We start from the raw sequence: 23,614 nt of genomic DNA, 5'->3' as shown, positions 1-23,614 counted from the left end.
TCCTGTCATTTACTTCTGGCATGCAGATTTTCTGCTGAAAAATCAGCTGATAACCTTATGGGTATTCTCTCATATGGTATCTATTGCTTTTCCCTTATTGCTTTTACTATTTTTCTTTGCATTTAATTTTTGTGAGTTTGATTAGTATGTGTATCAGAATAGCCGTCCCTGAGTTGAACCTTTGTGGAAGTCTCTGTACTTCCTGGACAAGATTTCCTTTCCCATATTAGGGAAACTTTCAACTGTAATCTCTTCACATATTTTCTCAGACCCATTTCCTTTCTTTCCTTCTTCTGGGATCCTTACAATGCAAATAATTTTGCATTTAATGTTGTCCCAGAGATCTCTGAGATGGTCCTCATTTCTTTTATTCTTTTTTATTTATTCTGTTCTGCAGCAATTATTTCCACCATTCTCTCTTCCAGGTAACTTGTCCGTTATTTATTTATTCTGCTACTGATTCTGCACAGTGTATTTTTCATTGCAGTTACTGTGCTGTTCATCACTGTTTGTTCTTCAATTTCACTATTTTTTCTTTTGTATCTTTTATATTCTCAATCCATTCCTCCATTCTATTTTCAAGTTCTTGGGTCATCTTTATGATCATTAATCTAAATACTTTTTTAAGGTAGATGAACTATTTTATTTTTATTTATTTGTTTTTGTGGGTTTTCATCTTGTTCCTTCTGCAACGTATTTCTCTGTCATCTAACGTTGTCTAAATACCGTGTTTATGACCTCTTTTCCACAGGCTGCAGGGTCATAGTTCCTCCTGCTTCTGGTGTCTGTCTTGCTTCTGATGGGTGGGGCTTGCATAGGCTTCCTGGGGGGAGTGATTAGCGCTTGCACTCTGATGGGTACAGTTGAGTTTTTCCCTCTGATGGGCAGGGCTGCATTTGGTGGTGTATTTTTGGGATGTCTGTGAGTTTAATATGATTTCAAGCAACCTGTTTGCTCATGGGTGGGGCTGTGTTCCTGTATTGCTAAGCGTGTGGCTGAGGTGCCCCAGTACTGAACCCAACAGGCAGATGGATGGAGTTAGGTCTTGGTGTCAAGATGGAGAACTCTGGGAGAGCTCACACTGATGAATATTCCCTGGTGCCATGAATTCTCTCTGGATCCAGGATCCTGGACACAATGCTCTACTCCAAATGCTCAGTGTTCCCACCCGAGCTCAGATCTGACCCTTAGCCTAGGAACAAAGAGCCGAGAAACCATGTGGGCCTGAATAAAAGGAAAACAAAACAAACAACAAACCAACCCCAAGACAAATAGTAAAAACAAACAAACAAAAAATACAGCAACAGCACAAACAGAAAAGAGACAATTCCTAAAGCCAATGGCAAAAACAAAAGAAGCAAAGAAACAGAAAGCAAAATAAAACTTTAAAAAAAGATAATAGGAGTAACCAAAATAATCAAAACTGAAAACAAACAATAAAAACAAAAAGCAGAAACCAAACAAAAAAATCAAGGAAAAATAAAATCAGCACATAAAAATGCTTTTATGAAACTAATTGCCAGTCCAGGTTCGATGCATGATACTGGATACTAGGGGCTTGTGCACTGAGATGACCCAGAGGAATGGTAAGGGGAGGGAGGAGGGAGGGGGGTTCAGGATGGGGAACACATGTATACCTGTGGCGGATTCATGTTGATGTATGGCAAAACCAATACAATATTGTAAAGTAATTAACCTCCAATTAAAATAAATAAATTTATATTAAAATGCTTTTAAAAAGACAAAAATACAACAAAGATCAAAAAGAAAAACAAAAACACAAACCAACAAAAGGCCTTCAAGTTAGGCTTCAGCAGTACATAAACTGAGAACTTTCAGATGTAAAAGCTGGGTATCTAAGAGGCAGAGGAACCAGAGATCAAATTGGCAACATCTGTTGAATCATGGAGAAAGCAAAGCAATTCAAGAAAAACATCTGCTTGTGCTTCATTGACTATGATAAAGCCTTTGACTGTGTGAATCACTAAAAACTGTGGAAAATTCTTAAAGAGATGGGAGTATTATACAGCCTCACCTGTCTTCTGAGAAATCTGTATGTGGGTCAGGAAGCAACAGTTAGAACTGGACATGGAACAATGAACAGGTTCAAAACTGGGAAAGAAGTACTTTGGGTTGTATATTGTCTCCCTATTTATTTAATTTATGTGCAAAATACATCATGCAAAATGCCAGGCTGGATGAATCACAAACTGGAATCAAGATTGCCAGGAGAAATATCAACAATCTCAGGCTATGTAGATGATACCACTCCGATGGCAGAAAGTGAAGAGGAACTAAAGGGCCTCTTGAAGAGGGCAAATGTTGAGAGAGAAAAAGCTGACTTGAAACTCAACATTCAAGAAACTAAGATCATGTCATCCAGTCCCAGCACTTCGTGGCAAATAGAAAGGTTTAAAGTGGAAACAGTGACAAGTTTTATTTTCTTGAGATTTAAAATCACTGTTGATGATGACTGCAGCCATGAAATTGAAAGATGCTTGCTCCTTGGAAGGAAAGCTATGACAAACCTACACAATGTATTAAAAATAGGAGACATCACTTTGCCAATAAAGGTCCATATTGTCAATGCTGTTTTTTTTTTTCTTTTTTTCAGTAGTCATGTAGGGATGTGAGAGCTGGTCTATATCAAAGGGTGATTGCTGAGGAATTGATACTTTTGAATTGTGGCGCTGGAGCAGACTCTAGAGAGTCTTGAACAGTTAAGAGATCAAACCAGTCCATCTTAAAGGAAATCAACCCTGAATATTCATTGGAAAAACTGTTGCAGAAGCTGAAACTTCAATACTTTAGCCAGGAGATGCAAAGAGCCAACTGATTGGAAAAGACCCTGATACTGGGAAAGACTGAAGGCAAAAGCAGAAGGAAGCTGCAGAGAATAAGATAGATAGCTTCACTGACTCAATTGACATGAATTTGAGCAAACTCTGGGAGACAATGGAGGACAGAGGAGCTTGACAAACTGCAATCACGGGATTGCAGAGTCAGACAGGATTTAGTGATTGAACAACAACAGATGACCTCATTGTTGTTTTCTTTTGAAAAACATTATTGTAGACAACACACATATATGTCACATTGACAATTTGTAGACTTTTAATAGTTAATATTATGCATCAATCGACTGTTTAAGAAAAGTACCAAGATGTTGTGGGGAGGGAGGTGGGGGGGTCATGTTTGGGAACGCATGTAAGAATTAAAGATTTTAAAATTTAAAAAAGAAAAAAAAAAAAGAAAAGTACCAAAGGTAAAACATTATTTCTGAGTATCTGTGTGGATGTTCCCGGATGAGAGTAGCATTTGTTCAGCCCTCTGAGTAAAGAAATTTATTCCCACAAAGCAGGTGAGCATCATCTAATTCAAACAGATATTCTTGATAGAACAAAATAGTATTAACAAAGTAAAAAATTTCTCTCCTCTCTTAGAGTTGGGATATCTATCTTTTCCTACCCTTATATATAAGTGCTCCATCTTCTCTGGCTGCAGACTCTGGGTCTTAGACCAACAATCCCTCAGATCTGAACCCATTGATGAGACTAGGAGTTACACTCTAAACTCGTCTCATTCTCAGGCAAAAGCCCATTTATCACTGAATTTCATCACCACCATTCTTGGTTACTGCTTGCAGATGGCAGAAAGTGGCAGTTTTCTTCTTCCATTGTTGTTCAGACACCCAGTCATGTCCAACTGCATGTGACCTCATTGATTGCAGCACGCCAAGCCTCCCTGTCCATCACCATCTCCCGAAGTTTGCTCAACTTCATGTCCATTGCATCCGGTGATACCATCCAGTTACCTCACTATCTAATGCCCACTTCTTCTGCCTTCAATCTTTCCCAGCATCAGGGACTTTTCCAAGGAGTCAGTTGTTTGCATCAGATGACCAAAATGACGGAAATCACCAATTTCACTTGGCTTAATAAATATGGAGGGGCTCATATTTATTGTGTGTGTACTTAGTTGCTCAGTCGTGTCTGACTTTTTGCGACCCTATGGACTGTAGCCCACCAGGCTCTTCTGTCTGTGAGGATTCTTCCGGTAAAAATACTGGAGGGGGTAACCATTTCATTTTCCAGGGGATATCTCCAACCCAGGGATTGAATCCAGATCTCCCTCATTGCAGGCGGATTCTTTACCATCTGAGCCACTAGGGAAGCCCAATAAAATAAAAGCTTCAGTTCAATTCAGTCACTCAGCTGTGTCTGACTCTTTGTGACCCCATGGACTGCAGCATGCCAGGCTTCCCTTTCCATCACCAACTCCTAGAATTTGCTCAAACTCATGTCCGAGTTGGTGATGCCATCCAATCATCTCATCCTCTGTCGTCCCCTTCTCCTCCTGTCTTAAATCTTTCCCAGCATCAGGGTCTCTTTCAATGAATCAGTTCTTTGCATCAGGTGAACAAAGTATTGGAGCTTCAGCATCAGTCCTTCCAATGCATATTCAGGGCTGATTTCCTTTAGGATGGACTGGTTTGATCTCCTAAAAGCTTAAGGAGACTTAAATATTAGACTATATCTGTTAATTACGACCTATTCACCCACTGTGGGAGGGTCCACAAGACATATCTTTTACCAATATTTAGATAAATAATGTTGGGCATGGTGCCCTGCATCCTTGAAGTGTTCTAGTATTGCCCATCTCTGTAATTAAGATCTCATAGTGAGGACTGTAGCCACTCAGTTGGAAAATCTAAATGTAGTGGGATTTAGATTACATGGTGGCAGAAACCAAATGGCTTTTTCACTCAAGTAAGATAGACAAAAGAAGGTATAATTATTTTAGTGGAAAGCAAGTCAAAATAACAATCATAATAGTCGAACTTGCAGAGACACCCCCCCCCCCAACAGCTTTGGCTAGTGTGTTTTTAGAGGTGAAAAACAGGTATTTTATTGAATTCTTCCTTGATCTGTATAAGCAGAACAAGTCTAGGTCAACTGAACAATAGTCTAATGACTTGTAAAATTGTGACTCTTAGTCCTTTCAACATTTCCTTGACTTGAGTCAGTTTGCTAAACTAAAGTCCCTTGAATGAATGGGAGATGAGGTCCCCTCTAGGGAAGACCCTATTACAATAAAAAAATATTGTTAATCTTTCTTCTAGCCTTCCCTCAAAACATGTACTGATTTTTATCAAGATAGTGTACTGGAGAAAAGAAAATAATTAGAACTTTCACGGACTGCTGGACACAGTTCTGAAATGACGTTTTTTCCCCCTGGACACCCAAAATATCATTGTGACAGATTGGGGGTCAAGTAATCATAGAAATTTCAGCAAGTGTTCAACTCAATATGTGTCCAGAAGTTCTCTGAACCCATGCTTTTGTTATTTTCCCATTTTTAAAATGCATAATGAGGTGGAAATACTTCAGAGCTAGCAGAATCCCCACGTTGGTTGTCTGAACTTCATAGTGATTGACAGCTTATGGTGAGCAGTGCCGGTATTCGTGGTCTCTGAGGAAGAAAATTTCACTCTGGGACCCAAAAGATGCAGTCTCAGACACTCAGAGTTTTGTGTAGCAAGGTTTTATTGGAGTGAAAAGGATAGAAAAAGCGTCCAGAAAAAGGCTCTGAAAAGGGTAGGAGAGAACCCACCCTCACTAGTTAAGAGGGCATTGTATACTTCTCAACTGGGTGCTGAAAACAGATAAAAAGAAAAAAATAAATTTAAAAAAAATTCCTCAAAGTTGTAAGAGTTCCACCAGACTCTTTCCCAAGGCATACATCCTGAGATAACTTCAGCACAAGATTAACCAGGAAGAACAGGTTCTGAGCAACGTGCCTCTGGGTGAGATATATTGTTAAGAAACAGGTTTCCAGGCAAGATTTGTCAGTTATAATCATTAACATAGAGTCTAAGAAAAGCATACCCATGAGTAAGATATATTGTGTTGTGCAATCATTAGTTATGGACCTAAAAAAGGCTGGGTCCTCAGCAAGATATATTGTTGCAATACCAGTACAGAGCTTAAAAGAAACATGACCTACATGACTAGGCAAAATAATGGATAAAGGAATGTTTGCCTTCTCCTCCTATAAGGGTCTTGGACTGCCTGCCTAAGCTTTAACTATCTCATGAAGGTTTTTATAGTGGGAAAGGCCAAATGAAAGTCATTAGAGGTAGCTCTCCCTCGGAAAAATCCTTGCATTCTAGCATGGATTGCAGAGATCCAAGCTATCTTCAAGGAACTGCATGATGCAAGGGTGGTGATTCCCATCAAATCTAAATTCAGCTCTTCCATTTAGACTGTATAACAGACAATTGGGTCTGAGAGAAAGACAGTGGATTTAACCAGTTTTAACCAGATGGTAGCTCCTACTGCAGCTTTTGTACCAGATGCCATTTTTCTCATAAGTTATTAATCTTTTTGGAAATACATTTTACTCATAACTCTCCATAAAGCACATGAAAATGTTTTCTCCTTTTAGTTGACAAGGCCAGTGAAAGCCTTCACATTTCCACTTAAGAGGCATATTAACCCTAGTTATATATCACCACCTAGTTTTACAGGAATCTTATCACATTTCCTTTCCAAAATATGTCATTGGTTAATCACATTGAAAACATTCTGTTGTCTGGACCTAGTGAGCACAAATAACAACTTCTCTAGAATCATTGACAAGACATTTGTATATCAAAGAATATGAAATAAATACAATTAAAATTCAGGACCTATTACTTCAGCAAAATTTCTAAGAGTTCAGTAATTTACAAATTGTCCAGAAACCCCTTCTAAGGTGAAGTATAGGATTTTTTCAGAGGGTCCTTACTATAACCAAAAGAAGCACAGTTTTAGTGGGCCACCTTGCATTTCTGAGACAAAAAAAATATTATTCATTTGGGTGTACTTCTTAAATGAGTAATTTATCAAATGACCAGAAAATCTGCTAGTTTTTAGTAGGGTCCAAAACAAAAGAAGGCTCTGGAGCCGGTCTAGCTTACTGTACAAGCTGTTTTATCACTGGGACATATATTTCAGAAGACCCAGTAATTCTGGAAGCTTCATTTGCAGATATTTTGTTTGGAGCCTTTGGCAGCCCTTATAAGTAAAGCACAATGCAGTCTTTTAGGATGTTGGTGCAAGGTGCTGCTACAATCCACAAATATCCAGCCTACTTTCAACAAGTAGAAGGTAGACTTGTCTTGTTATTGAGCCTTGTTGTTGCTCAGTTGTGTTCGATTCTTTGGGAGCCCATGGACTGCTGCCTGCCAAGTTTCCCTGTCCTTCACCATCTCCTGGAGCTTGCTCAAACTCATGTCCATTGAATCAGTAATGCCATCTAACCATCCTGTCCTCTGTCATCACTTTCCCCTCCTACCTTCAAGCTTCCCCAGCATCAGGGTCTTCTCTAACAAGTTAGCTCTTCACATCAGGTGGCCAAAGTACTGGAGTTTCAGTTTCAGCATCAGTCCTTCCAGTGAACACCCAGAACTGATCTTCTTTAGAATGGACTGGTTTCATCTCTTTGCAGTCCAAGGGACTCCCAAGAGTCTTCTCCAATACCACAGTTTAAAAGCATAAGTTTTTCAGTGCTCAGCCTTCTTTGTGGTCCCACTCTCACACCGATACATGACTTATGGAAAACTAGAGCTTTGACTATACAGACTTTGGTGGCAAAGTAATGTCTCTGCTTTTCCATACACCATATAGATTTGTCATAGCCTTTCTTCCAAAGAGCAAGTGTCTTTTAATTTCATAGCTGCAGTCACCATCTGCAGTGATTTTGGAGATCAAGAAAATAAAGTCTGCCATTGTTTCCTTCATTTCCCCATCTATTTGCCATGAAGTATTGAGACCGAATGCCATAATCTTAGTTTTCGAATGTTGAGTCTTAAGCCAACTTTATCACTCTCCTCTTTCACCTTCATCAAAAAGCTCTTTAGTTCCTCTTCTCTTTCTGCCATAAGGGTGGTGTCATCTGCATATCTGAGGTTATTGATATTTCTCCCAGCAATCTTGATTCCAGCTTGTGCTTCTTCATTCAGCCCGGCATTACTCATGATATACTCTGCATATAAGTTAAATAAGCAGGGTGACAATATACATTCTTGATATACTAAATGCTTGACCATGGGGCACTGAGTTACCATATGACTAGCACTGTTCATCATGGACTGAGTGTTACTCTTATAAAGTTTGGAGTGCACTAAATTACTATATTTAAATAAAAGTGTTACATATGTGATTGGGTAAGGGCATGTCCTGTTAGCACAAGTAAATCACATGAAGAAGAGGCCCAAATGTGTATGGTACTTACTCTTGCTACATAATTTACCCTGTCTCAAACTGCAATTATGACCTCTAGGAAAATTTCTTTAGGTCGTTGACAAAGAAGGGAAAAACACTTTCCTTGTTTAATGATGATTCTATACAATATGAAGACACAAAATTTTGAGAGCTGCCTCCATACATCCCTTCTCTGGAACTTTTATGAAAGGTAGGAGTAAGGAGAAATTCTTTAGTGGGTAGAATTTCAAGCAGTCACTTGATTGTTCACGTTGCTTGGAAAGAGAGATGGCCAGAAGGGCAATTATACACTGATTCGTGTTGCTGTTGTTCAGTTGCTAAGTTGTGTCTTACTCTTTGTGACCCCATGGACTGTAGCACACCAGGCTCCTCTGTCCACTGTCTCCTGGATTTTGGTCAAATTTACGTTCATTAAGTTGGTGAGGCTATCTAACCATCTCATCTTCTGCTGCCCGTTTCTCATTTTGCCTCAGTCTTTCCTGGCATCAGGGTCTTTTTCAATGACTTGACTCTTTGCATCAGGTGGCCTAAATATTGAAGGTTCAGCTTCAGCAACAGTTCTTCCAATGAACAATCAGGGTTGATTTCCCTTAGGATTGCCTGGTTTAAATCATGCTGATTCATGATTTGTGGCCAATAGGATGACTTGGTGGTCAGGGACTTGCACATGATTGGAAATTGGTGACCAGTGAATTTTGGCAAGAAGTAGGTGACTACAATTCTCTCAGTGAGCAAAATAACAAAATATGTGTGTATGTTGTGTGACCTCAGCAGAGCAGTACTTCAACAATTAAGTGGATAGGAGAAATATATATGGATACCAGTCAGCTTTTTTCCAGAACCCCTGTCATTACCCAAAAGACTCATTAATAAAGTAGCAATTATAGTAGGAATGGGGGTTATGTAAGGGCTCAACGATACTGATTTCCACTCATCAAAGCTAAGTTTCCAAAATGACAGCAGCAGGTAGCAATACTTCATTCCTGTTATAGGTTTTCTGACATGTTTAGTCAGGTACCGGGTGTCAAGTTGATTACATTGGACTACTTCCATCATTGAATGGCTTGTGCTTTGTCTTTACTGAAATATACACTTCCTCCGAATATAGGTTTGCCATCCCTTCATGCAATGCTTCAAATAAAACAACCATCTATGCATTTATAGCATGCCTTATCTGTTGTCATGATACTCTGCATAGCATTGTTTCTAATCAAGAAACTCACTTGTAATCAACAGAAGTGCAGCAATAGGTCGATACACATAGAATTTTCTGGTCATAACATGTTCCCCACCATTCTGAAGCAGTTGATTGATAGAATGGTAGATAGGCCTTTAGAAGATTCAACTGCTTAGTCAATTAGGTAGGCATAGGTTGCAGGGCTCTAGTAAGGTTCTCCAGGCAGTTGTACATGCTCTGAATCAGTTTTCAACATATGGTGCTGTTTCTCTTATATCCAGGACCACAGGTCTAGGAATCTGACATGGAAATGATACTAGCACAATATTTGCTTCCTGTCCCTCAAATTTGTGCTCTGCTGCCTAGAGATAATAGCTTCAGAAGATGGAATACTTCCATCAGGAGACAAAACAGTGATTCATTTGAATGGAAGTTGGATGGAAGTGATTCATTTGAATGGGAGCCCACCTAGCCACAGTAGGCTCCTCATACTTCTGAATTAACAAGCAGGAAGGAGATTTGTGTACTGGCTAGGGTGATTTATTCTGATTACTGCCAGAGAAAGCCCTAAACTAAACAATAAGTTAGTAAAAACGGACTTATTTGAACTATAGGATAGGAGAATTCTCAGTATTGAACCAAGTTAAATTCTGAGGATATAATTGTACAGGTAAGAATGCATACAAAAGAAGCCGGAGGGAGTAGCAGAAGAAAAATTACTAGGAAAACTCATGGGATGTAAGGGGATTTTGGTTAGTTTAATTCTTGATCAAGTCATGTTAGGTTTCCCAGACATCACCTGGTGGATGGTGCAGTAGGAGAAACCTGATTAGATACAGAAAGTAATCATACATGGAGGATTAGAGACCCTTGCTAAATTGACTTAGCAGAGTTCTAGCTAAGGATGTTACAAGGGAGTGCACAGATAGTCCTTGAACAATTTTCAGGAGGCTGCTTCATATTTTACGTTCATAATCTGTGGCTCAGATTTTAAAGTGTCTGCTTGCAGTGCAGGAGACCCAGGTTCGATCCCTGGGTCAGGAAGATCCTCTGGAGAAGGAAATGGCAACGCACTCCAGTGTTCTTGCCTGGAAAATCCCATGGATGGAGGAGCCTGGTGGTCTACAGTCCTGGTAGTCTACAGTCACAAAAAGTCGGGCACAACTGAGCCACTTCACAATAGTTCTAGAAGTTTCATTGACATTTTATTTTTTAGAGCTTTTTTTTACTCCACATATGTTTTAGGTTTTGGAAAAGACACTGATATCATCTACAAATATTTACTCTAATTAAGAGAAATAACTTTTTATTTTTGTCTTTATATTCTTTTTCATTATGATTTATGGTTGTTGCTGTTGTTCAGTCACTAAGTCATGTCCAGCTCTTTGTGACCCCATGAAGTACAGCACACCAGGCTTCCCTGTCCTTCATTATCTCTCTGAGTTTGCTCAAACTCATGTCCATTGAGTTGGTGAAATGTCACCCAATCATCCTATCTTCTGTCATCCCCTTCGCCTCTTGCCGTCAATCTTTCCTAGCATCAGGGTCTTTTCCAATGAATTGGCTCTTTGAATCAGGTGACTAAATTATTGAAGCTTCAACTTCAGCATTATTTCTTCCAACGAATATCCAGGGTTGATTTCCTTTAGGATTGACTGGTCTGATCTCCTTTACGTCCAAGGGACTGTCAAGAGTCTTCTCCAATACCACAGTTCAAAAGCATCAGTTCTTTGGTGCTCAGCCTTTGTTATGGTTTAACTTTCACATTTATATATGACTACTGGAAAAATCATAGCTTTGACTATATGGACTTTTGTTAGTAAAGTGATGCATTTTAATATTCTGCCTAGGTTAATTATAAGACATTTATATACAATGTCCTATTTTACACAATGTCCTTGTTTATCCATTCCACTTAAAAATGTTTACATCTGTTAATCTCCAAGACCTAATCCACCCTGTTCCTACACCACCCTGTTTCCCCCATGGCAATCACATGTCTCTTATTTATACCATTGAGTTCATTTCTGTTTCAAAAATAAGGATATTTGTGTCATATTTTAGATTCCACATATAAGTGACTTCATATGGTATTTGTCTTTTCCTTTGTGACTGACTTCACTTAACATGACAGTTTCTAGGTTACTGCAAATGGCATTATTTAATTATTTTTTATGGCTGAGTAGTATTCCATCATGTGTTTGTATATATTTATATGCCACATTTTATTTATCCATTCATTTGTTGTTGGACATTTACATTGCTTCCATGTCTTGGCTATTCTAATAATCCTGCTATGAACATAAGTGTGCATGCATCTTTTGAATTATAGTTTTGTCCATATATATGCCCAGAATTGGGACTGCTGGATCATATGGCAGCTCTATTTTCAGTTTTTAAAGGAATCTCCATACTGTTCTTCCATAGTGGCTACACCAATTTACAATTCAGTTCAGTTCAGTCACTCAGTCGTGTCCAACTCTTTGTGACCCCATGAATCGCAGCACGCCAGGCCTCCCTGTCCATCACCAACTCCCAGAGTTCACTCAGACTCATGTCCATCGAGTCAGTGATGCCATCCAGCCTACACAATTACAATTCCCAACAACTCAGTAGGAAAGTTCTCTTTCTTCCAACTATCTCCAGCATTTATTGTTTATAGATTTTTAATGATGGCCATTCTGACTGGCATGTAGTGATACATCATTTTAATTTTGATTTTCATTTCTCTAATAATTAGACATGTTGAACAGAGAGAAACAATCCTTACACTGTTACTGGGCTTACCAGGAATTGAATGCTTGACCATGAGCAATCAAATTACCATGCAACTGGAGTTCCCCATCATGGACTGAGTGGTATATGAGTGACGAAGTCATTAAGTTGGGAGCACACGAAAATCATACATCATGTAAAAAATGTGGTACACATGATCAGGTCAGGGTATGTATTGAGAACACAAGTAACTCCATGAAATGGACTAAGTGCTTAAAGTTTTTAATCTGGCTACGCATCATTTTATCTCTCCCAATTTATACCTGTCTCATAATGGAGGGTAACTCTGATCAGTTGACAGAGAGTGAAAAGACATGCAATAGGTCTACAGATAGTCCTGTACCACATGTAGACAACACTCAAAAGTGGAGAGCTGTAGCACCTAGGTCCATTTCTGGGACATCATGAAGAACAGCAGTAAAAGGAAGTCTTCCTGGGGGAGAAATATAGGCAGGACACCTGATCATTCTTTTTCCTGGGATATAAAAATGCCCATATATTCAATTATATATGGATTCACGGGCTATGGCCAATGGTATGTCTTGATAGGATCGTGAAAGAACCGTGGCTGTAAAATTGGTGACAATAAAATTGGGGTAAGAGGCTTGTGGATAGATTACTCTTAGTTGACAAAAATAATCTAAAGATATTTGTGTCCATGTGAATTGTAACTAAAGAGTGACCTCTGGAGAGAAGTATTTCAATAATCATTTGGAAAATGGTGAAATTGAGCAGGGCACTGTGGGGCCTTGCTGGGGGTAGAACTCCTGTGTCACCTGTCTCTTGTCTCTAGAAATGCTTTAACCTCCTTGGCTTTCCCTAAGTTCCAAAGAGCAAATTTAATCAGAGAATGAGAAAATGGAGAAAGAAAGGAAAACAGTAAAGCAAGGCAAAATAATATTTTAGCCATAAAACAAAATCAAAGATCTTTAGTTCCTCCTCAAGGTTTACAGATAATGTCCTGAGCCATATTCTTGAGTTGTTTTGCATATAGTAAAACCTTCACCACGTGGATGAAGTTAATTGCATGCTGACCAAAGCAGGTAGACTCCAGATTGGTTGGAATCAGAAGGTTGATGATGCTGACTCTTGAAATATCACCCAGTTACCTCACCACCAGCCAGTCAGAAGAATGCTCATGAGCTGATCACAAATCCCGCAGTCTTCTCCTCCATTTTAATTTTTTAACAACTCCCTGAAAGCCACAGGGAAGTTCATGTATTTTGAGCATGAGCTGACCATTTTTCTTTCTCAGCCTCACATTGGGTGCCTTGCAATAAATTCTGTACTTTTTCTTTACTACAATCCAATGTCAGTAGATTGTGTGTGTGTGTGTTGGCACGTGAATGAATGACCCAAGTTTAATTCTGTAACAATAGTGACAAAGGTTGTTTCTCACTTTGTTCCCCCTCAGAAGAAATTGTGTGTGCATGCTCAGTTGTGTCCAACTCTTTATGACCCCATGGACTGTAGCCTTCCAGGTTCCTATGTCCATGGGGATTCTCCAGGCAAGAGTACTGGAGTGAGTTGCCATTTCCTCTTCCAGGGGGTCTTCCCAGCCCAGGGATTGAACCTATGTCTCCTGAGGTTCTTGCATTGGCAGACAGACACTTTAATCCCTGAGCCACATAGGAAGTAAGAAGAAGGGTAACAACTATTTAAGAACAAGATATCACTGGGAGAATTTAATATAGTGATAAATCTGAGGCATTCTTTTGCTCCACAGAAACGAAGACAGACTCTACATATGTCTTGGTCTACACAATGACCATTCTTCTCCTACCCCATCCCAGCACAGCACACGAGGAGGTGTCTACTGAGCCTCCAGTTTCTCTGTTAAGAAAAGAGAACCCCAAGACACATCAAACCTCCCCAGCATTGTGGGTCACCTTATGGGATCCTCTACTCTGATCTTGCAACATAGGGATTGCAGGGAAATCCATGGGGCTCAACTATTGGAAATCTGACTATGAAGGAAAAGAGGGTAAGGGATTGAAACAGCCAGCACACAGTTGCTGCCAGACTGAGTTCACATCTTCCATGTCCAAGTAGTAATCCCAATCTGTGGCTTTGCTCATCTGCAGAAGCAAATCAGGGGACTACTCTGACCAGGGAACTTAGCAGGGTGCAGATCTGCCTGATTCAGATCAAATGAGTTTTACCAGCCCTAGAGCTTCACTTGCGTGTCCAGGAAAGGAGCTAAATCACAGCCCAACTGCTGTTTGAGATTATTCTCTAGCCTCATCTAACAAAAAGGGCTAGTGACAACTCCTGGGAGAAATATGGCTCCATGGTGGTCAGGTCAAGAGGTGGGTGGGCAGGGTTTACTGTCCTCAGAGCAAAGCCAGTAATGAGTATGAAGCTTGAAATAGGTAGTGAGATGAATTCACAGCCAAGGGTGAGAGTAACTTCCAGTTTCTCCTAACTATATAGCTTAATTGGGAAAATGAGTGTAGCATAAGGCAGTCTCTCCTCCTTCTGCGCAAGCAAGGAAGCTCTGACATAGCCTGTGGAGAGTGTCTTTTTGCCCCATATGACCAACAGGGCTGGTAACAAGTCTTGAAAGCTGTGCAACCTTGTGGCACTCAAGCAAAGAGGAGAGCAGGTGGGGCCTATAGTTTACAGAGAAAAACCACTGTTCTGTTTGATCAGGAAACTTGGGGAGGAAGATTGCTTTAGTTAAGATAACATAGAGCCTGGATTTGGAGCTGCTTCTCCCCCTGGCCAGGCAGTGACTAATTCACAGACCCACTCATTTTAGAATACAGCCTTCAGCCTCTCTGATGAGAGAATTTAAACAGAGAATAAGGGAAGCTGCCTAGTATATTCAACATCCTTCCACATGGTGCTATTTGAACAGAGCATACCCCATGGACTTCCCCACTCTGCAGAGTAAAACCATCAGCTTCACCTCACTGAGACATTCAGTGCATACTCTGATCTGATTTGAGTCCCCAAATAATGATCTGTACAGGGCCTGGGTTTTGTCCTGCTGTCGTGCCAGAGCAGGGAAGCTAATTTGTAACTTGTTTCACTACTGGATATAGTATCAAGTCCCAGCCAGTAAGCCTTACCAAAGAATCAAGCACATGAAGATCTATCCTACAGCCTTACTTGGGTACAGAACCAAGCTGGCCAGTCACATCCAACTGTTCTCATTCAGTGACACATCCCCATCCTCGTCTTCAGAGCTTTGCTTCATCCCCAAATATGACATAATTGCAAACCTCACCTGCCCATGACATTACCAACAGACACATAGAAACCCAGAATGAGCTGACTGGTGAAGCAATGTCTCTGTCAAAGCAAATCTGTAAGGCCTGGAAGAGGACCCTGATTACTAAAATGCACAGATACAATGTAAGAAATCAAGAATCATGAAGAATCAGATAAATATGACATACCGAGGGAAACTAGTAAAGCTCTAATAACTGAACGTAAGGAAATGGAAAACATTAACTGTTAGACAAATAATTCAGAATAACCTTCTTAAGGAAGCTTAATGAACTAAAAGAAAACAGAAAACTAAATGAAATTAAGAAAGGAAATAATGAACAAAATGAGAAGTCCAACAAAGAAACAGCAACCATCAAAAGGAAACAATACAAACCCTAAAATTAAAAATATGAACCAGAGGGATGGTACGGGGAGGGAGGTGGGAGGGGGGGTTCAGGATGGGGAACACGAGTACACCCGTGGTGGATTCATGTTGATGTATGGCAAAGCAAATACAATATTGTAAAGTAATAAGCCTCCAATTAAAATAAATAAATTTAAATTAAAAAAATAATAATAACTGAAGAATTCAATAAAGAGTTTCAAAAGCAGACTCATGAAGAAGAATCAGCAACCTGGAGGATAGGACACTGGATATTATCCAGTCAGAAAAGCAAAAACAAAAAAGAATAAAAATGAAAGACAAAAGCCTACAGAAATTATGAGTCATGATGAAAAGAAATGGTATTTGCATTTTAGGACTCATAGAATGAGAAGAGAAAGGGACAGCAAAAGTATATTTAATGCAGCAGTGGCTGAAATTTTTCCCAAACTGGAGAGATAAATGAATATCCAGACTCATGAGGCTCAAAGGATCTCAAACAGGGCTACCCTGAGATATATTATAATTAAACTATCAAATGTAAAGGACAAAAAAAAAAAAAAAAAGCAACAAGAGAAAAGGGAGAAGCCCCTTCCCTTACTGGCAGGGAGATTAGTTGGGACAGAAGGAGAGCTTTGGGGACCCAGAGAACATAGCAACCAGTCTTGTGCAGGCAGGCAGGACAGAGTAAAAACTACACAAATGGTCCATGCCACAGTTCTACAGGTCCCAGCTTGAGACAGGGGTCCACCCGTGCACATGGGGGCTGGGGGCTGGAATGTGGAGACTGGAGAGCAGGACCATGAAGGGGACTACAATTGGCTGTGAGGAGACAGCCTGAGGGTATGGGAGTAAGGAGTTCTGCAATCAGGAGTGCTCATAGAGGAAGCTCAGACCGCCATAAAAGCCAAGTGGCATTGTTGGGTGACACACAAAGGGCAGGGCTGCCATTGTGACTTCTCTACACGGACCAGCCTCTGCCACCACAGGCACACGGAGGGCCCCAACTGGACTTAGCTTGCACACTCTCACCATCATCACCACTGTCCAGCCCCCACACCACCTGAGCACTTGCCCTTATCACTGCCTCTCCCCTTTCTTGCCTAACAGGCTTGTGTGTTCCAGGAATGTCTGGAGCAGACTCTTGTGGGAGGACCGCACATAGAAGTGGGGCTGAAAACACAGTTGAGCCCCCGAGGCCATGTGACTAAGGAAAAAGAGCTAAAATATCTCCTCATAGTTGCACAAACTTCAGAGTTAGCCCTCTGCTGATGGCTTCCTTAATTCAGTGTCTTCTAAACATCCAAAAGAACAACAAGTGTTCCTAGAGCTGAGACAGCTCTGGGTTTAGCAGCAGTGAACTTTGTGGTGGGGCCTGGGCCAGAGAAAGAGCTGCCTCCATAGTTCTACAGCATATCCAGGTGTACAGTTACTGCAGTACTGGAACACAGCCTCAGTGGGTCTGTGCTGGTGGCCTGATGAAAACAATGCCAGAAAGTCATGGGGTAAACTGCTCACATACTCACAGTTAAGGTGAAGCCAAGACTGAAGTGCCAACAGCCATATACTTTGTGAGGTTGCAGAACTGGCAAAAAGGGACATAACAGAGCACATTCACAGATGAATAGCCCCTAAGGAGATATACTTCATGGCTTCTCTCCCAGTAGGAGTACTTCAATCCTGTCTTCCTTGCACTGTAGATCAGAAACAGGGCTAAAAAACAGAACTGGGGACTTCTACTCCATCACTGAGGGAGCTGATCCTACCCTTGACAAGGCAGTGACAACCACAGAGCAAAGTGGAGGCTCCCCTCAAAATCCTAGGCATGCTCTGCTCACCATGACACCAGTCAAAACTCCTAATGAGGCGATAACACCACAAGCCTCTAGACCAAATCTACCCAGCAGGGAGCAGAAACCAAAAGCAAGAGGATCTACAATCCTGCAGTCAGCGGATAGGAGACCACAGAAAGTAAGACAAAGTGAGATGACAGAGAGATATGTTGCAGATGAAGGAGTAAGATTAAAAACATACAAGTGCAACTAAATGAAGAGAAGATAGACAGTCTACCTGAAAAGGAATTCAAAGTAGTAATAATAAAGATGAACCAAGATCTCAGAAAAAGAACAGAGGCACAAATAGAGAAGATGCAAGAAATGCATAACAAAGAATTAGGTGAACTTAGGAACAAACTGTGATGAACACTACAATAACTGAAATGTAAAATACACTAGAAGGGATCAATAGCAGAATAACTCAGGCAGAAAAACTGATAAATGACCTGGAGGCCAGGATGGTGGTGACTGCTTCTGTGTAATGGAATAAAGAAAAGAAAAAATGAAAAGAAATGAGGACAATTTAAGAGACTACTGGGACAGCATTAAATTCATCAACATTCAAATTATAGGGGTCCCAGAAGAAGAAAAATAGAGAAAGGGCCTGAGAAAATATTTGAAGAGATTATAGTTCATAACTTCCATAACATGGGAAAGGAAATAGTTACCCAAGTTCAGGAAGCCCAAGAGTCTATTTCAGGATAAACCCAAGGAGGAACATGTCAGTGCATGTATTAATCAAACTAACAAAACTTAAACATAAGGGAAAAAATTAAAAGCAACAAGGGAAAAGCAATAAATAACATACAAATGAATCCCCATAAGTTTATCAGCTGATCTTTCAGCAGAATCTCTGCAGGTCAGAAGGGAATGGCATACTATATTTAAAGTGATGAAAGGGGAAAATGTAAAAGCAAGAATAATCTACCCAGAAAGAGTCTCATTCAGATCTAAAAGAGAAAACAAAATCGTACAAAGCAAAAGCTAAAAGAATTCAGCACCGCAAAACCAACATTACAACAAATGCTAAAGGAAGTGCTCTAGGCAGGGGAAATGAGAAATACAAGCAAACAAACAAGAAACTACAACAGATAGAAACACAGAAAAGAAACAACTACACAAACATAACACTAATGATGGTCATCAAACCACAAGAGAAGAAAGTAAAAGAGAAATGTAAGAAAAAAGGCCTACAAATTTAAAACCAAACCATCAAGAAAATGGCAGTAGGAAGATACATGTCAATAACTATTTTAAATATAAGTAGATTCAGTGCTCCAAGTAAAAGATATAGGCTTGCTGAATGGATAGAAAAATAAGATTGTATATATGCTCCTGAAAAGAGACCTACTTCTGATCTAAGGACACATGACAACTGAAAGTGAGGGGATGAAAAAAGATATTCCATGCAAATGGAAATCAAAGTAACTCTGGAGCAGCAATATTCATATTTGACAGAATAGGCTTTAAAATAAAGACTGTTATAAGAGACAAGGAATGGCATTATATAATGATCAAGGTATCATTCCAAGAAGTTATAACAATTTAAAATATATATAGGAATACCTCAATATATAAGGTAAACACTGCCAGCCATAAAAAGGGGAGTTTGAACACTCACTTACACCAATGAACAGGTCATCCAAATAGAAAATTAATAAGGAAACACAAACCTTAAATGACATATTAGACCAGATAGCCTTAATTGATATTTATAGGGCATTCCATCTTAAAGCAGCAGAATACACTTTCTTAATTGCACATGGAACATTATTCAGGACATATCACACTCTGTGTCACAAATTTAGGAAAACTGGAATCATACTGACCATCTTTTTTGACCACAGTGCTATAAGATTAGATATCATTTACAAGAGAAAAACTGTAAAAAACACAAACATATGGAGATTAAACAATGTTATTAAATAACCAATGGATTATTGGTATTTCTTCTTACTGAAAAAATAAAAGAGGAAATTTAAAAGTGGCTTGAGACGAATGACAAGAAAATACAATGATCCAAAGCCTATGGGATGAAGCAAAAACAGTTCTAAGAGGGAAGTTTTTAACAGAAAATTCTTACCTTAAGAAAAAGAAAGTCAAATAAACAATGTAAACTTATACCTAAAGCAACTAGAAAAAGAACAAACAAAACCCAAAGTTAGTAGATGGAAAGATATCATAAAGGTCAGAGTAGATATAAATGAAATAGGGATGAAGAAAACAATACCAAAGATCAATGAAACTAAAAGCTTGTTCCCTGCAAAGATAAACAAATTGATAAACTTTAGCTAGATTCAGCAAGAAAAACAAAGGAGAAGACTCAAATCATTAAAATTAGAAATGAAAAAACAGAAGTTATAACACATGCCACAGAAATCAAAAGGATCATAAGAGACTACTACATGACACTACACACCAATAAAATGGACAACTTGGAAGAAATGGACAAATTCTTAGAAAAGTACAACCTTCCAAGACTGAACCAAGAGGTAACAGAAAATATGAATAGACTAATTGTAAGTACTGAAATGGAAACTGTGATTCAAAAACTCCCAACAGACAAAAGTCCAGGACCATGTAACTTCACAGATGAATTCTACCAAATATTATTGAGAGGTTAAACCTATATTTTTGAAACTCCCCAAAACATGCAGAGGAAAGGACACTCCCAAGCTCATTTTTCAAGGGCAACATCACCCTGACACCCAAACAAGACAAAGATAACACAAAAATGATTACAGGCCAATATCACTGATGAACATAGACCTCAGTATTCTCAACAAAATACTAGCAAACTGAATCTACCAACACACTAAACAGTTCATGTGCCATGATAAAGTGAAATTTGTCCTAGGGATGGAAGGATTTTTCAATATCTGCAAATCAATCAATGTGGTTGAGGTTATTCTCATCAACAAATCAAGAATAAAAACCATATGATTTCCTCAATAGATACAGAAAAAGTTTTTGAAAAAATTCAGCACTGATTTATGACAAAGAATCTTCAGAAAGTGAACATAAATCTACCTCAAAATAATAAAGACTATATATGACAAACTCACAGGAAACATCATTTTCAAAAGTGAAAAACTGAAAGGATTTCCTATGAGATTAGGAACAATAAAAACAAAGATATCCACTCTTGCCACTTTTATTTAGTATAGTTTTGGAAGTCTTAGCTGCAGCAATCGTAGAAGAAAAAGAAATAACACAAATCTCACTTGAAAAAGAAAAAGTAAAACTGTCACTGCTTGCAGAGGACATGATACTGTACATTAAAAAAGATCCTAAAGAGGCTATCAAAAAATTATAAGAGCTCAGCAATGAATTGGTAAAGTTGTTGGATATAAAATCAATACACAGAAATATATAGCATTCCTATACAATAGCAATGATAGATCAGAAAGAGAAATTAAGGAAACAATCCCTGAAGGGACCTTCAAGATAGCGGAGGAGTCATGGTGATCACCTTCCAATACACAAATACAACAAAATATATCTACATGTGGAACAATACCTACTGAATGCTGGTAGAAGACCTCAGACTTCCAAAAGAGCAAGCTAATCTCCAATATAAATAAGAAAAAGAAAATAGACAAAGGACTTGGGACAGAACCTGTACCTCTGGAACAAACTGTGAGGGAGAAAAAGTTTCTGAACACTAGAACACCCCACTCAATGGTGGGAACAGGAAGGACCATCTAGAGACCAGCAGCTCCCAGACTATGACACTTGTCTGCATGCCCATTGGCATGGGCGTGTGATGGGTGCTGAGGCTCAAGCTTTGGAGAAAACTAGGGTTGACTGATATAAAAACTGTTTGAGGGGACACAGCTGAATCAGTCCAGGAAGAACTCTGGGCTTGTCAGAGAGACAAGAGATCCTTGTTGCAGCATGGTGAGGGGAGGCACAGGCCGAGAAAGGAGCTTCTAACACCATGTGCTCACAGCTGGCAAGGCACTGCCTATGTGAGCTTCAGAGGTGGTGCAAATCTCAGCTGCTATCTCCAGCCACAGAGGTGGGTGATATGGCTGCTACCACTGCCACCAAGCTGAGCAAGTGCAGGTCATTGTCCATGGCTTCCAGGGAATCTGTGCAGCCTGAAACTGCGATCAAGGGCCAACTCCTATGGGAAAATGCACAGTTGCCTCAGGCTGTAGCAACTTCCTCTCCAGCCTCTGTTGCTGCAGGAACTCCTTACACATTCCAATGGTGTGAGGAACTCCTCAGACATTCCTACCTCTCCCCAGGCTGAGTGAGAAAGCTTAGCCTATGCTTTCACCACCTCCTGTCTGGGCAGGGAGCAGGTGCAGGAGGGCAACATACAAAGGGAAGTGAGAGCCCAAAACCAAAGCTATGTGACCAAGGGCTATGTGACTGAAGAGGAAGGGAATTCTCACATGCAGCTGAAAGAGCAAAAGATTAAATCCCAACAGTTGGCTTGGTAAACCCTGCATCTGTGGAATATCTGAACAGACAAGTGTTCCCACATTTGAGGCTGTGAACTTTGGGGGCCATTGTGGACTTTGGATACAAATAGAAGCTAGAGTAAGTCCAGGTCAGAATTTGAGCTGGCCCCACAGTGTCAACAGCAGGTCCAGAGACCTTCCGAGAAATACTGGAGGACTTCCTAGATAGGCAGATTGGCTCTAGCTCACAGTGGGGGCAAAGAGAGTAACAGATGAGGCCACAGGAAAATTTTCTTCCTACTACAACTCTCTCCCTCTCTCTCAAAAATAGACATGTTCTTTTTTGTTTTGCTCTTTTGTTGTTCACTTTTTGTTATTCATTTAAGTTTTATTCAGTTTTTATTCTTTTACTTTAAATATGTTTAAAAAATATGTTTTCATTTTATTTTTTCCTACTTCTATTGTACTTTTAAATTTACTGCATTTTCCTTCTTTTTCTTTTTGTCCTTTGTTTTGCTTTATCTTTTATTATATTTTACATTTTTTTCTTTACTTCTTTGCTGTTTTGTATTTTTCCTTTTGTTTTCATCTGTCTTTTGTTTTTACATATTTTTCTATGATCATATTTGTCTGCTTGTTTTATGCTTTCTTTGTCTTTTACAGTTTACTTTCTGTGTTTGATTTTCTTTTGGTTTCATTTTTTGCTAGTTTAGTTTGTAGTTTTTTTTTTTTTGCAGTGTTTGTTTTTATTTAAGGATTTTTAGTTTGTTCTCTTCTTTACTGTTTTCTCTCTTTTTTTCTTTTTCTTTCTCTTCATGAATGTGAGTGTGTGAGTTTCATTTTGTGTTTTTGTCTGTTTAGTTTTAAGACAACTTTTACCACTTGTCTTAGGGTTATGTCTGCCCATGTTTGTTTGGATCCAACCAATGTCCAGTAAGCTCTGGCACTAGCAAACAGGGACAAGTCCACACCGACAGGCTAGGCAAAGCACTGATCCAATGCCATCCACTGGGAGCAGACTCTGTTTGTAAGAAGAACTATGACTCTGCAGTCCGTGAAAATCAGAACACAAGCACAGTAAGTTAGATGAAATGGCAAGACAGAGAAACACACAGCAACAAAGGAGCAAGATAAAAACCCACACAAACAAACAAATGAAGAAAAAGTAGGCAGTCTACATGAAAAAGTATTCAGAGTAATGATAGGAAAGTTGATCCAAAATCTCTGAAATACAATGGAGGCATAGATAAACAGAGTGGAGGCATGGATCAAGAAAATACAATAAATGTTTAACAAGGACATATAAGATTGAAAGAACAGGTGATCAGTGATGAACAACACAATAATTGAAATTAAAAATACACTAGAGGGAAACAAAGTAGAATAAATGAATAAATATGCACCCAATATAAGAGCACCTCAATACACAAGGCAAATGCTACCAGCAATAAAAGGGAAAACTGTCAGTAACACAATAATAGTGGGGGACTTTAACCCCCCATTCATATGAATGGACAGATCATCAAGACAGAAAAATAATAAGAAACAGA

At 39.4% G+C, this 23,614-nt stretch overlaps 1 long non-coding RNA gene across 3 annotated transcripts in view; it reads right to left on the bottom strand.

The window, feature by feature from the left end:
* Nucleotides 1-5,528: 5,528 nt before the first annotated feature.
* The window catches only part of LOC121817148 (uncharacterized), a 298,484-nt gene continuing 280,398 nt past the window's right edge, over nt 5,529-23,614 (bottom strand). For all 3 annotated transcript variants that reach the window (XR_009597166.1, XR_009597165.1, XR_009597167.1), the window contains one exon: nt 5,529-8,028. This is a non-coding gene — a long non-coding RNA (uncharacterized LOC121817148). The remainder of the gene's footprint in view (nt 8,029-23,614) is intronic.

This window comes from Ovis aries, chromosome 18 (assembly GCF_016772045.2).
Source record: "Ovis aries strain OAR_USU_Benz2616 breed Rambouillet chromosome 18, ARS-UI_Ramb_v3.0, whole genome shotgun sequence".
NCBI lineage: Eukaryota > Metazoa > Chordata > Mammalia > Artiodactyla > Bovidae > Ovis > Ovis aries.
Note: the sequence above shows the minus strand (reverse complement) of the source record. Positions and strands in the feature narration are given on the sequence as shown.